This window comes from Palaemon carinicauda, chromosome 16 (genome assembly GCF_036898095.1).
Source record: "Palaemon carinicauda isolate YSFRI2023 chromosome 16, ASM3689809v2, whole genome shotgun sequence".
In the NCBI taxonomy this organism is placed as follows: Eukaryota; Metazoa; Arthropoda; class Malacostraca; order Decapoda; family Palaemonidae; genus Palaemon; species Palaemon carinicauda.
Window position 1 is genome coordinate 133,456,785 of NC_090740.1, and position 13,732 is coordinate 133,470,516.

General features: G+C 44.6%; 1 long non-coding RNA gene across 1 annotated transcript in view; it reads right to left on the reverse strand.

Annotated features, from left to right (window-relative positions):
- LOC137655143 (uncharacterized) overlaps positions 1–13,340 on the reverse strand; it is a 41,110-nt gene extending 27,770 nt beyond the window's left edge. The window contains exon 1 of the long non-coding RNA XR_011046834.1: positions 13,165–13,340. This is a non-coding gene — a long non-coding RNA (uncharacterized lncRNA). The remainder of the gene's footprint in view (positions 1–13,164) is intronic.
- Between the last annotated feature and the right edge of the window lie 392 nt (positions 13,341–13,732).

A 13,732-nucleotide genomic window follows, 5' to 3' on the forward strand; every position in this document is an offset into this window, starting at 1 on the left:
ACTTCGTAGGTGTCAAGACATCCGCTCCACGACCTGTCGCGGAACGCCTCTCTCAGTGAGGAGATGCTGGATGAACTCTAGGCATGGAGCCGAAGCGGAGCTACGGCTTGTGGTAGATGTAGTGATGTGGTTGCTATAGCTCTTGTCATGGGGAAAACTCTCTCGGGAGTCCATCAAGGGATGCAGAAGGTTTGGAAACCACTCTGCATGATGCCGTACTGGAGCTATCAGAGTCATCGACAGGTTGACCAATAGTCTGGTCTTGTTGAGCCCCCTTTCCCCACAGACCTAACGGTGGTAAGGAGTAGACGTTGATGTTGTCCCACCAACGTGGGAAGACATCTCAGCAGGGTGCCTTGGGGTCCGGGGCTGGGGAGAAGTACAGCGACAGCTTCAAATTCAAGGTCGTCGCAAACAGAACCACAAGATCCGAGCTTGCTGGCTACTGGGGGTTCCAAAGACCACTCGGAACTCTCTATCTGCGATGCTCTGTTCAGACTGTCGGAGAGCACATTCCTTGTCCGGAATGAAGCGAGCCGATAGTGGTATTGAGTGGACTTCGGCTCATCTCAGTATCTCTACTGTAGGATGGGAAGACTTATGAAAAAGTACCTCCCCGCTTGATGAAAAGCAACAACCGTAGTGTTGTCACTCACGGAGCGACTTGCCGGGGCCTGTTGGGACTGTTGACGGCCAGAATATGGCCTTCATCCCTAGCCAATTGATGTGGAGGTACCCTTCTAGTTCTGGCCATAGGCTTGAGATCCTTTGGTTCAGAACGTCCCCCCCCCTTCTTTTACGAGTCCGAGGACAGCATCAAATGCGGAGGAGGGACAAGAAGATCCACGCTCTAGCAAAGGCTTCGTAGGTCAACCACCACTGCAGGATCCCTCGTTCGGCAGGTCCCATAGGACCAGAATGTCTGGTAGTCTCGATTCCACAGGGACTTGAGTCCCCAAAGCAGGAGACTCATTCCGAGGCGAGTGTTTGGGACTAGAGGGGTTAAGGAGGAAGGTGACCTAGGAGGCGTAACTAGAAAAGGGCTGGAGACTCTCCTCGCCTGAGGAAAGGTTCTCCTACTCTCCTCCGTTTTGCTATCCTGTCATCTGAAGGGAAGGCTTAACGGAGATTGGAGACTAAAATTAAACCTAGATATACCAGTTGTTGCGATGGAAACAGAGAAAACTTCTCGAGATTTACCGTGATCCTTAGATCTTGGCAAAGTCCTAGAGGCTTGTTTCGGCGTCGAAGAAGGGTCGAAACCGAAACTGCCCGGGTAGCCAGTCATCCAGAAATCGAAGGAGGCGGATGCCGCCCCTGTGTGGACATGAGGGTTCGGGATGACCTTCCTGGTGAATGCCTGCGGAGCTGTGGAAAGATCGAAGCACCGCACCTTGAACTGGTATATCTGTTGCCTAGGCTGAATTCGAAGTACTTCCTGTAAAGACGGATGGATTGGGATCTGGAAGTACGTGTCTCTCAGATCCAGTATGCACGTGAAGTCTTGTGGTTTCCCTACAAGTCTGATCGAAACTGTTGTATCATACTGACCGAAGTTTGTACGACAAACTTGTTCAGGGCTAAGAGGACGATGGCGGGTCGCCAGCCTTCAGGCGCTTCATACAAGAAAGTGTCGTTTGAAGAACCTTGTGGGGAGCCGCCGACAACCTTGGAGAGAATCCTTCTAGAGCATGCTCTTGCCTTCTCCCCGAGGGGCTAGCCCCTTTGCCGATCCCATGGCATAGGGGCTCAGCGACACCGGATTCGCTGACAGGGGAGGAAGAGATGCGACGAAACGGGACAGGATACCCCTGCTGATCCTGGAGATTGTTCAGGAATCGACCCCGAGTTGCTGCCACTTGAAGGCGCAAATCCAGGCATTCTCCCCCCACTGGGGGATGCAAGTAGGGGTCGCCAATCCTAGCGTTTGCGGCCTAGGCCGCCCCCTCTAAGATTAATGCCTTCCCAGGAGGGCTCCTCGCCCTTCGTCCCCGACAGGAGGGGGGAGGCTGCACAGACACCTTGTCTAGCTGCCCGTGCCGGTTCTGATGTCCTAAGCTGAACGAGGCTGTAGAAGTTGAGGCACTGGAGGCTTGTAGGGACTGGATATGAGCGCCTTGGAAGAGCAAATCATGATACGATTCTCCCCACCTCTCAGTTGCTCGTTCCTTGTCCTTGGGCTGAAACAAGCCCCTTCCAAGGATGGAAGAGAGTCTGGGTTGCCGATATCCACGGTAGGGACCTACGAGAGAAAACCTCTCGGTCACTGCATCTCAATGCTTCAACATCGAGTTTGCCCCCAAGTTCGACACTTGGTGTCGGGAAACGAAAGGTGTACGTGTCCGAGAGGAGGAAAGTTTCATAACCTTCCCGGAGCTTCCTTGTATAACACCTCGGGTCGCGACCGGATGGCCAGAGACTCAAGCTCGACGATCAGCCACGAGGTGGCCTGCCTGGCACCCTTCGCGGCTTCCTCCTGGTTCAAGATTCCCGAAGATGAAAATGTAACCTGCCCGGCGGAGAGTTTCTCAAGGGAAAAAACCCGGAAGGTCCGTTGCACGGAATGGTGGAGAGGAAGAGCTAAATCAGGCTACCCCATGATCTCGAAGTATTCCCGCTGTTGACGACTGACAGAGGCAGTGTCAGCAGCCACCGTTGGCGGGAAGGGAATCGGGCGATCCTGAGGAGAGGGATGATGGGGCCTGCCTGAAGAGGGAGAAGAATGTTACCCAGACTCTTCTGAAGATTCTTCATGCTTTGTACATGTCATGCTCCGCGCTTACGAGGTGAAGATCGTGACTATGATGATCTGAAAGTACGCGCTCCAAAAACACTCGGCAGGTTGCCCGTGTTGCGAAAACCCGACGGGAATCGCGGTTGAAATCGCCCTTGGCTCTCGCGCGATGGTACAATCGTTGGTTCGCGCGAGGGCAAACATGTGTGCGCATGCGCGTGAGGACGCGTGGGCGCGGTCGGAAGACCGAAAAACGCGTAAGTGAGCGATGGCGCGTTGGTGCGATTGGCGAGCGATGGTTCATTGTGGGAGATAGCGCGTCGGCGAGCGATGGCGCATTGGCGAGCGATGGCGCGTAGCGACCGATCACGTACAGGAGAGCCAATGCGTGGCCGCGTACGTCAATCTGAAGCGTGGGCGCGTTGAAAGCGCTAGCGGGCAGGCGAAGCGATCGCTAGGAGATTGATGGAGCGCGGTTGCGCGGCCGGAAGATATCAGCGAGGGGCAGAACCGGATGGTGAGGTTGCGCATAATAGCAAACGCTCGAGGGTGAGTACAGAAGACTTCTCGTGGGCGCGCAGGCGCTCAGAGACTCGGTCAAATCTAGAGCACAGAAGATCGTCGGCGAGGAGGTGAAGGAATCATGACTTTTGCCTCCACCCACATCTGGAAGCTCGTGGAGTACGCTGGTGCGCCTTGCGCACATCAGGAGAAGGGTGAGCAGATGTGCGCTGGCGAGAAGGCAAACGAGGGTGTAAAAAAAAAGGAACAATCTCCTTGCCTGTGCCTAGATCCAAAGACCGTGGGCGCGAGGGCGAACGTTGGCCGCATTGCGCACATTAGAAAAGGGAGCGCAGATGTGATCTGGCGCACAGGTGATCGTGGGCGTACAGAAGACCGTTGGCGCCCAAGGCACGTAGCAGGAAAGGGCGTCCAGAATGCACTGGCGAGCTGAAGAGGGCTGGCGCACAGAAGGTTTCTGTGGCGCAGGTGACCCCTGGCGATCAGGAGATCTACGGCGAGACTCAGCTACAGGAGATCGCAGGAGAGAAGTCTGGAACACAGCAGGAGAGCACAAGAGCGCTACTAAAACCTGGCACTTAAGGGACTTAACCACAATGTGGAGTAAGCCCTTAGCCCCGAAGGGACCGGTGCTCATAGGAAACGAGGTACGTTGGCGCCCACAGCGCATCTGCTTCCAGGAGAAGGTCTGGCAGGAGGATCCTCTGCGGGGAGGGTGAAGATGAAGACAACCACAGGCAGGAGCACCATCATCAGACCTCCGAAAAGGAGTCTCTGTAGTGAACGCCCCCAAGGGGGAGAAGCACACGCAGGAGAGACTTTGGCATCAGCTGCCCCCGAAAGGGGACTGAGCCCTCAGCAACAACAGCAGAAGGAGACTCCCGACTCCCCGTGTCCCAACAAGACAGCTCTGCTTCGTTGTCACATTAGGCAAACGGAAAACAGATCGCTAACTGTGAAAATAGAAAGTAATTAGTTAACATTCCTTCCCCCGGGAAGACTCCGAAGAGGAAACCCGAAGGAAAAGAACACAAGAATTACATAACAGGCAAGAGCCATCCGTTGAGATACTACCGCTAGAGAGTTATGGGGTCTTTTGACTGGCCAGACAGTACTACATTGGATCCTCCTCTCTAGTTACGGTTCATTTTCCCTTTGCCTACATACACACTGAATAGTCTGGCATATTCTTTACATATTCTCCTCTATCCTCATACACCTGACAACACAGATTACCAAACAATTCTTCATCACCCAAGGGGTTACTGCACTGTAATTGTTCAGTGCCACTTTCCTCTTGGTAAGGGTAGAAGAGACTCTTTAGCTATGGTAAGCAGCTCTTCTAGGAGAAGGACACTCCAAAATCAAACCACTGTTCTCTAGTCTTGGGTAGTGCCATAGCATCTGTACCATGGCCTTTCACTGTCTTGGGTTAGAGTTCTCTTGCTTGAGGGTACACTCGAGCACACTCTCCTATCTTATTTCTCTTCCTCTTGTTTTGTTAAAGTTTTTATAGTTTATATAGGAGATATTTATCGTTGTTACTCTTCTTAGAATATTTTATTTTCCTTTTTTCCTTTCCTCACTGAGCTATTTTCCCTGTTGGGGCCCCTGGGCTTATAGTATACTGCTTTTCCAACTAGGGTTGTGGCTTAGTAAGTAATAATAATAATAATAATACACTCACGGGAAGGGGGAAGGGCGAGAACTGTACTGTAACCAAAACTGAAAAATAACAGTTACAGTATAAATAAGCAATTCATAAAGGAATGTTCACTAAAAGTAAGAACGAAACACCCCGAAGGGAAACATTCTAAAAAACTGAAAAGTTAACAAATACAATTAGCTTTAATAATAAAAAAATAATTGCGATAAAAAATACTGCGTAGCAACTCTACCCGAAAGGAGGAGCTATCGTAAAAAAACGTAGTAAAAGGTGAACGACCTCCAGAGAGAGAGAGAGACAGAGAGAGAGACCGAGGTCAAACTACATTCTCGCGTTCCTAAGCTGAACCCCACCTTCCCCGTAGGAAAAGAGGAGTAGCGGAGAACAGAATAATAAGTCCAGCGATGACGACTCCCCACAGCGCCTGTGGAAGGAGGCGACCGAAGGACCAAGGAAGAGATCGCGGCCCATGAATTTACATCGTAGTGGCCTGACTGCCGGCGGCCACACGGTGATATCGTACACATATAATAGTCATATATTACATGTTTGGAACACATGACGTAATACGTCATTGTGGCAGTAGAAGCTAGTGTAAGAATTGCTGTAGTCAGACAAGATCGTAACAGGATGCGATTTGCAGGTCTCAGCAATGTAACATTTTTTTGAAGCATAAACACAAATACATACCGTGTGAAAGAGTTGTGTCGCCACTGGATGCAGGTGTCTTCCTATACTAATGTAGAGTTTACATTATGTGTTTAAATGCTGAGATAACTAACTATACGATATCTGTGATATCAATATTTTAGCCAGTTCTTATCAATACTTCACATGGAATGGTCATCCGACCAAACCAGCTATACTCCTGTGATGGAGATGTTAACACTGTTGTTTTCAAAGAATAAACCATTTTAAAGTTAACTGGATTGACTTTACTTGAAGATGCAACATCCCAACAAACATACTCAATGTGTGATAACAACAGTAGCACACTAATACACACACACACAGCACGAACACTGAAAAGGAAACTTACTGATTTCTATACTCAAATATATACATAAACATAAAAATATGTTTACATATATACATGAGTAAAGAAAGTAAGTAATTAAGTAAAGACAAAACAATAAATGGCTGCCATGCGAGGACGGGAACAGAGACATTCGTTCATCATCCGAGCCAAAAATTAAGTGAATCAGTTCACCAGTGTGTGAGGGGGGAGGGGTAGCTAGCGACCCCAGCTAACTAGCGCAGGGGTAGTTAACCCTTGTTAAAAATCTAATGGCTCGCCATTTCAGCTATGTCGAAAGTAATACCCTATGTAAATAGCGTGGTTTGTATTTCGGTTACGGAAAAAATAAGAATTACACACAGGAATGTCCCCTCCTCCCCCCTTGACACTCACGGGAAGGGGGGGAAGGCGGAGAACTGTAACTAAACAGAATTATAACAATTATAAATATGTAATTCAACTAAGAATGTTACTAATCGTAAGAACGAATGAACCCCGAAGGGAAGCGTTCTACACAGAGGCTGAAAAGTTAACAAATGCAATTAGATTTAAATAAAAAATAATTGAGACGAAATAAACGGAAGCAATTCAACCCGCAACAGGAAGGAAGCTACCGAAATACATAGTAATAATAAAAAGGTGAACAAACTCAAGGAGAGAGAGAGAGAGAGAGAGAGACCGTAGTTAAAGAAAACTCCCAAGTTCCCCACGCTGATAGACCAAGTTCCCCGTAGGGAAGGAAGAACAGCGGAGAAACATATTAGTAAGTAGAGTCCAGCGAGACAATTCCCCACGGCGCCCGCCGAAGGGAGACCGAAGGACCAAGGGAGAGATCACGACCCATGAAAAGTCACCGTAGTGGCCTGAGACCACACGGAGTTGTCGTATAATGAGTGGACTTCCTACACACACACACCACAAACACTGAAAAGGAAACTTACTGTACAGTGGAACCTCTACATCCGAACGTACCTACCTCCGAATTTTCCAACATCCAAAGTAAAATTCGAGCAAATTTTTGAATCTACACCCGAATTTTATTTCGACACACGAAGTAAGCAATTTTCGTCGTACCGGTTGTATCCGACTTTTTCGACACGCGAAGTACAATTCGAACACGTTCCTACTCTACACCCGAATTTTTTTTTCAACACCCAAAGTAAACAATACTCGTACGCGTAGTCGGTGCTCATAGCACCTGATGTGTTTTTTATTTCCGCCGATAGAAGGCAGCACTTCGACCTCGGAGGGACCCTCAATTAGCGCGGCTTGGGTCTGTCCTCTGTTCTCGTCGGCTTCTTGCGGTTGTGCCCGGTGCGTTCTTGTATTACAGTAACTGTGTTTTATTCGTGATTTTTAACGTGCATCCTTTTACGGTAATTTACGTAAAGTATGGGTCCTAAAAGGCTTAGTTTTGCAAGTGGTAGTGGTAGTGGTGAGAAAAGGAAGAAGGAAATGCTTTCTTTAGACGTAAAGCAGGAAATTATTGAAAAACATGAGCGTGGCGTCCGCATGAGTGAACTTGCAAAACAGTATGGCTGTAATACTGTATGTCGACGATCTCGATAATCCTTAAACCGAAGGAAGCTATTAAAGCATTGAAACATTCTAAGGGGATCACCATTATTTCAAAACGCCGTAGAAGAGATGGAACGACTTCTGCTAGTCTGGATCAAGGACAGAGAGATTGTTGGCGACACCATCACCGAAACCGTCATCTGCGAGAAGACGCACGCCATCTTTACGGACTTGAAGGGGTGATGCTGGGGAGAGTTCAACCGAACCTTCCTCAGATGATTTCAAGGCATCTCGTGGCTGGTTTGAGAAATTTAAGAAACGGTCCAGGATTCATTCAGTTGTTCGCCACGGAGAGGCTTCTAGTGCGGACACAAAGGCTGCAGCTGACTTTGTCAAGAACTTTGAAAGGATCGTGCTGGAAGAAGGCTACGTAGAGCAGCAAGTGTTTAATTGTGATGAAGCCGGGCTGTTTTGGAAGAAGATGCCCAGTCGAACCTACATCACCGCCGAAGAGAAGAAATTGCCTTGGCATAAGCCAATGAAGGATTATTTGACTCTTGCCCTATGTGCCAACGCTAGCAGGGACTTTAAAGTCAAGCCCTTACTGGTTTACCATTCCGAGAACCCTAGGGCCTTTAAGGCACACAACGTTGATAAGGACCAGCTTCATGTTTTCTGGAGATCCAACTCGAAGGCCTGGGTCACTAGGCAGTTCTTTGTGCAATGGGTTAACCAAGTTTTCGGCCCTTCTGTGAAGAAGTATCTTCATGAACAGAAATTGCCTTTAAAGTGCCTGCTATGCCTTGACAATGCAGCCTTTCCCCCCCCCCCCCGGACTTGAAGATGATATTTTCAATGAATTCAAGTTCATAAAGGTGCTGTATCTTCTACCGAATACCACCTCTATCCTCCAGCCCATGGACCAGCATGTCATCTCTAATTTTAAGAAGCTGTACACCAAGCACTTATTTAAGCAGTGCTTTAACCTGTTAAGCGTCCCCCCTGGATCAGGTTGCCGCTAACGTACCGTCATGCGTTTTTTGCCTTAAGCGGTCATTTCACTAACGATAATTTTTCAAAGTTAATATCATTTCTTTATGCTTATAATTCGTATTTATAGTTAAAAGTAGGGATATAAATTAAATGGTAGAGTAAAAAAAACAATTAATACTACTATTATTTCATTTCAAATGGCTACATAATACTCATAATTCTAATGGGTTCTTTATCTTCAATCGTAAATCTTACGCCTGGATAAGCAACAAAAGCAAAGGGATAAGTCTCTCTCTCTCTCTCTCTCTCTCTCTCTCTCTCTCTCTCTCTCTCTCTCTCTCTCTCTCTCTCTCTCTCTCTCTATCGTTTCCTGTATAGTTTTCAAATATGTACATTTGTACATTATTTACCCACTTTATTCTCCCTCCCTCCCTCCCTCCCTCCCTCCCTCCCTCCCTCCCTCCCTCCCTCTCTCTCTCTCTCTCTCTCTCTCTCTCTCTCTCTCTCTCTCTCTCTCTCTCTCTCTCTCTCTCTCTCTCCCTCTCTCTCTCTCTCTCTCGGCGTTTCCTTTCCTATGTAGTTTTGTGAAATCTCGTTGTCCAGTCATTTAGTAATGAGAAGTCATTTTCACTTTCGGCATCGAAAGAAAACTTTGTTTCTTCAATATACTCATCACTGGAGGATTCAGAACTAGTGCTCTCATTATCAAACAAGTTATCATTATCAAATTCCTCAACAAGAATATCATTTATTCCATCTAAAGAAATAACCTTCCTCTTTAGACCGTTCATTACAAAAGGGACAACAAACAACCACTTCTGCATGAACGCCCGAAGCGCACTGATAGGAAACCAGTTTTCTAACATCAAACTACCTTCAGAAAAATAGTTGCCAGACATCATATAAGTTTCTATTTACAGCCCCCATATGCTGAGTGTTGCCAAGTGGTGATCCTATACTTACTATACGAGTAAACGTAATATCACGAGACTGAGGGCTTGAAAAAGGCAATTAAAGTCATGAACGGAATATGCAGTTGAAGGCGGTACCAAGAAGATCGTGGTGAACGGTTTATCACGTGGGTGACGCTTAACAGGTTAATGTCACGCAAAGCACCAACTTAACTTTGCGTGAATTTTGGAGGAGCCACTTCAACATCGTGCACTGCTTGAAGATCATAGATCAGGCTTGGGTGGGATTAACTCGATGGACCCTCAATTCTGCCTGGAAGAAGCTGTGGCTTGATGCAGTTTCTCCCCGAGATTTCGAAGGTTTTGACCCCGAACCTGATCCTGTGGTGGGTGCAGCAGAAGACGTAGAGGAAATTGTCTCCCTTGGCAAGTCCATGGGTCTGGAGGTCGACGCTGATGACGTTACGGAACTCGTCGCCGAACATCACAACAAACTTACCACAGAGGAGCTCAAGGAACTCCATGCTATGTCTGAGCACATGAGAGATGACGAGGAAGGGAACGATGCGGTAGAACATGTGTTAGGTTCGGCACATATAAAAGAGGTGTTAGGAAAATATCAAGACGTGGTCGACTTCATCGACAAATACCACCCAAAAAAATTGCAGGTTTGTCGTGTAGTTGCGCAGTTCGATGATGTTTGCCTAACTCACTTTCGAAACATTCTGAAAAGCCATACCAAGCAACTATCTATCGATAATTTCTTTAAAAAAACTACGAAGCGAACTCATGATGAAGAGGATGTAAGTGATTCAAAGAAAACGGCAAAGAGTGAAGCGGAAGAAAGTGAAACAAAGAGTGAAGTGAAAGAAATTCAATCAATTTTAAGTGTAGAGAGTGAAAGCAATTAAAATTAATCATCAAAAAGAAAAAAAGAAAATGTAAAAGAAAATAAATATATATATATATATATATATATATATATATATATATATATATATATATATATATAAAATAAGCAAAGTTATGTTAAAGTTCACTTAGTGTAAGTTAGAATAAGTTACGGTAGTGTACGTTTATCGAAGTTAACCTCTCTACCTCCTCGCCGCCCGTCCGTCTCCTCTCTGCGAAGCAAGACCAACAACACCTGCGCTGGAGTTTCTAAGGTAAAGTGATGCTAAAAACCCGTTTCTTATTTATCATTTTTTGCTAATTCTTCTTTTTTACATGTCTACAGTATTATCTAATCTAGTATGCATTATTCTCATGGGAAATTAAGTGCAGTAGTTTATTAAGAAGCTATCATAGGTTTTTGGGCTCAACCACGGATTAATCCTATTTCAATGTATTCTTATGGGAAAATACGTTTTGACATCCGAACATTTTCTACATCCGAAGTTGGTTCTGGAACGGATTAAATTCTTATGTAGAGGTACCACTGTATTTCTATACTCAAATATATACATAAACATAGGAATGTTTACATATATATTAAGTATAAGAAAAGTAAGCAATTAGTAAGACAAAGCAATAATGGCTGCCATGCGAGAACGGGACAGAGACGTCTGTTCATAGTCCAAGCCAAAAGTGAAATGGAGCAGTTCACCGGTGTGTGAGGGGGGAGGGGTAGCTAGCTACCACTCCCCTACCCCCAAGCTAACTAGCACAGGGGTAATACACCCTCGTTAAATTCTAATGGCTCGTCCTTTCCGCTACGCCGAAAGTAAACCCTATGTAAACAGCGTGGTTTGTATTTCGGTTACGGAACAAATAGATTTTTCACTTTGCTCAAAATCCGTTTATCGGTCTATTCAAATGTAAAGTATATTTTTCACTCTAAGTACATTGTTTACATCTAAGAGACTGAAGGGGATTTATTGCGCATCCCTTGTCTTCCATCGTTTTGGGGGGGGGGGGGGCTTTCTGTGCATTTACAATGACGTATTTGTCAAGTGTTATTTTTAAACTAATTAACAGCTTACGTGTACTTCTTCATAATTTCCTGGATGTTGTTCTACAACAACCATTTTTTCCACCCTCCCCTTCAGTTTCAACTTAATCACCACTGCATAAAGACATCTCCAAGAGGTAACTTAAGGGAAGTACATCAATCTATTTTAAAATTTAGTATAATTTCATTTATGTCAGCAATTGATTATGATAGAAATGCTCTCCCTTTGGTGTACAGTAAAGCTATTGTTACTCGTGTGTAATAAAAAAATAACTGCGAAATAATGCCCCAAAGGTCAGATTCCAACTTAATTTCCCGGAGCACCAGAACATTTCTACTGCAAAGCTTCGGTAAAGATTGCCAAATAAAAGAAAAAAAAAGAAGGATCGTGTTAATCATAAGGTAAGGAACCATTTGTGATTTACTTTTTCATAATGTAACCTTACATTTATTTGTGATTTACTTTTAGTTTGTGACCCGGGAAGGGGGGTCCGGTTAGCGGGATCAGGCTAGCAGTTGTAACTTGGGAAGTGTTTTTTACCTGGAAAGGGAGGGGGGGGGTCTGGGGGCTTGGCCCCTGGCTAGGGGTTGTGACATGGGAACTACTAGGTTAGGTACGGTTGGTTTGTTAGTTTCTGTATCCTTTTACAAATCCCAAGAGATAAATAATCCTGTTTTGGGCTGTTTTCAGCCACTTACATGAACCATATATTTTTCTAACTGGTGATCTTGAGCTTATTTTGCATTGCTGACCATTACCATTGCTGAAAATTACTTGTTTATGACATTTCCCCCACCCAAAAGACGTGTCTTTATATAAGGTGGTCCAGAAACTCATGTACCGGTGGTATGCCCCAATAATCATTGGTCAGAAATGCGTAAAACACAAGAAAGCGAGTACGAGAAATGTATGGTTCATGTATTTAGCTAGAAATTAAAGTCTCTTTACCTTTATCTATTGGTAAAGTTTGCCCCATGTTTTACTATACTAAAACCAAGAGATGGACATGACCTTAATATTCAAGAAGATAAAGTCACTGATTAGCCATGAAAAAATCATGCAAGTCTCTAGTCTGTTGTTGCAAAAGGCCAATTTTGAAGTGTTCAAAGCCTAAGATAAGGAAACTATTTCCCATACCATCGACATTCACAATTCTGATAGGATGAGCCTATTATGGCAATTTTTTTATGCAAAACAGGGATTTTTCCAAGAAAATTTGCATAATACAAACTTGACTGATAAGAACAAGATTATTTAAATAGAAACAACAAATCATCTGTACTCACGTTCCGTGATATTGTGTAAATATACCACCACACCCACCTAACCTAACCTTAGGCTGGGACTATTTTGCCCATGCTTACAGTGGTGGTTATCTCTCTACATAAATGACTTTTCTGACAAATTGCATTTGAAATCACTAAGTATTCATAAAATTAAACGTAATATAAATGCCATATAAAGAGTCAACCGATTACACTGCACAATTAAAAGAAATTAAATTTACTTAAGTTTCCTGGAATTGGTCATGATAAATTTACTTTAAATAATTGGTTACCTTTAATTTCCCATAGATTTTAATAAATCGGACATTTAATAATGAAATTAAAAGCTTTTCGAAAGCAATTTAAAAACAGCTGATAAATGTCAAAAAAATACAGGGATGAATGGCCCCCAGAATCTGACAAGTCAGTGAGGACTAGGCCTACACCAGGAGTAAACATAATGAGTAGGCCCACAAATTTTACCCTATCCCTATCTGCCGTCTTGAAGACCAATACATACTATCTAGACCAGTCAATAAACTAACACGTAAAATAGGCAAAATATAAATGTGAAACATCACGAACCATAATTTTATGCAGAACACATCATCACAGCTCTTCATTCATCTCCCGTTATCCAACACTTGCTTTTTTTAATGGATTTAGATCTTCCTGTACACCAATCTTCAAGTTCAAGCATCAAAAGTTACTATAATATGGTGTATGTCACTAATAATAACCACATCCTTGTTATAGGCAAATCACCGCAACAGCTTAGAGAATGGTGTCCTAACTCCTATCGCGACACAGCTGTCAACAACAGTGTCAAATGAGAGTTTTATTATTATATAAAATGATGACTTGTTTGAATATTAAAAGGAGCTTTTTTAACGTCTGCTTGTCAACAAGAGGAAGAAAACTAATATAATTCGTTTTATCGTGGAGAAAACTAATATAGTTCGTTTTATCGTGGAAAGTTTTAATTGCTGTTTATTGAGGCAGTAGGTTGGTCAGATACATTACTACTACAGAGTTATTGGGATTTGGGACTGGCCGACTGGGCACTGACTAAATAGTACTTCTTTAGATCCCCCCCCCCTCTCTCTCTCTCTCTCTCTCTCTCTCTCTCTCTCTCTCTCTCTCTCTCTCTCTC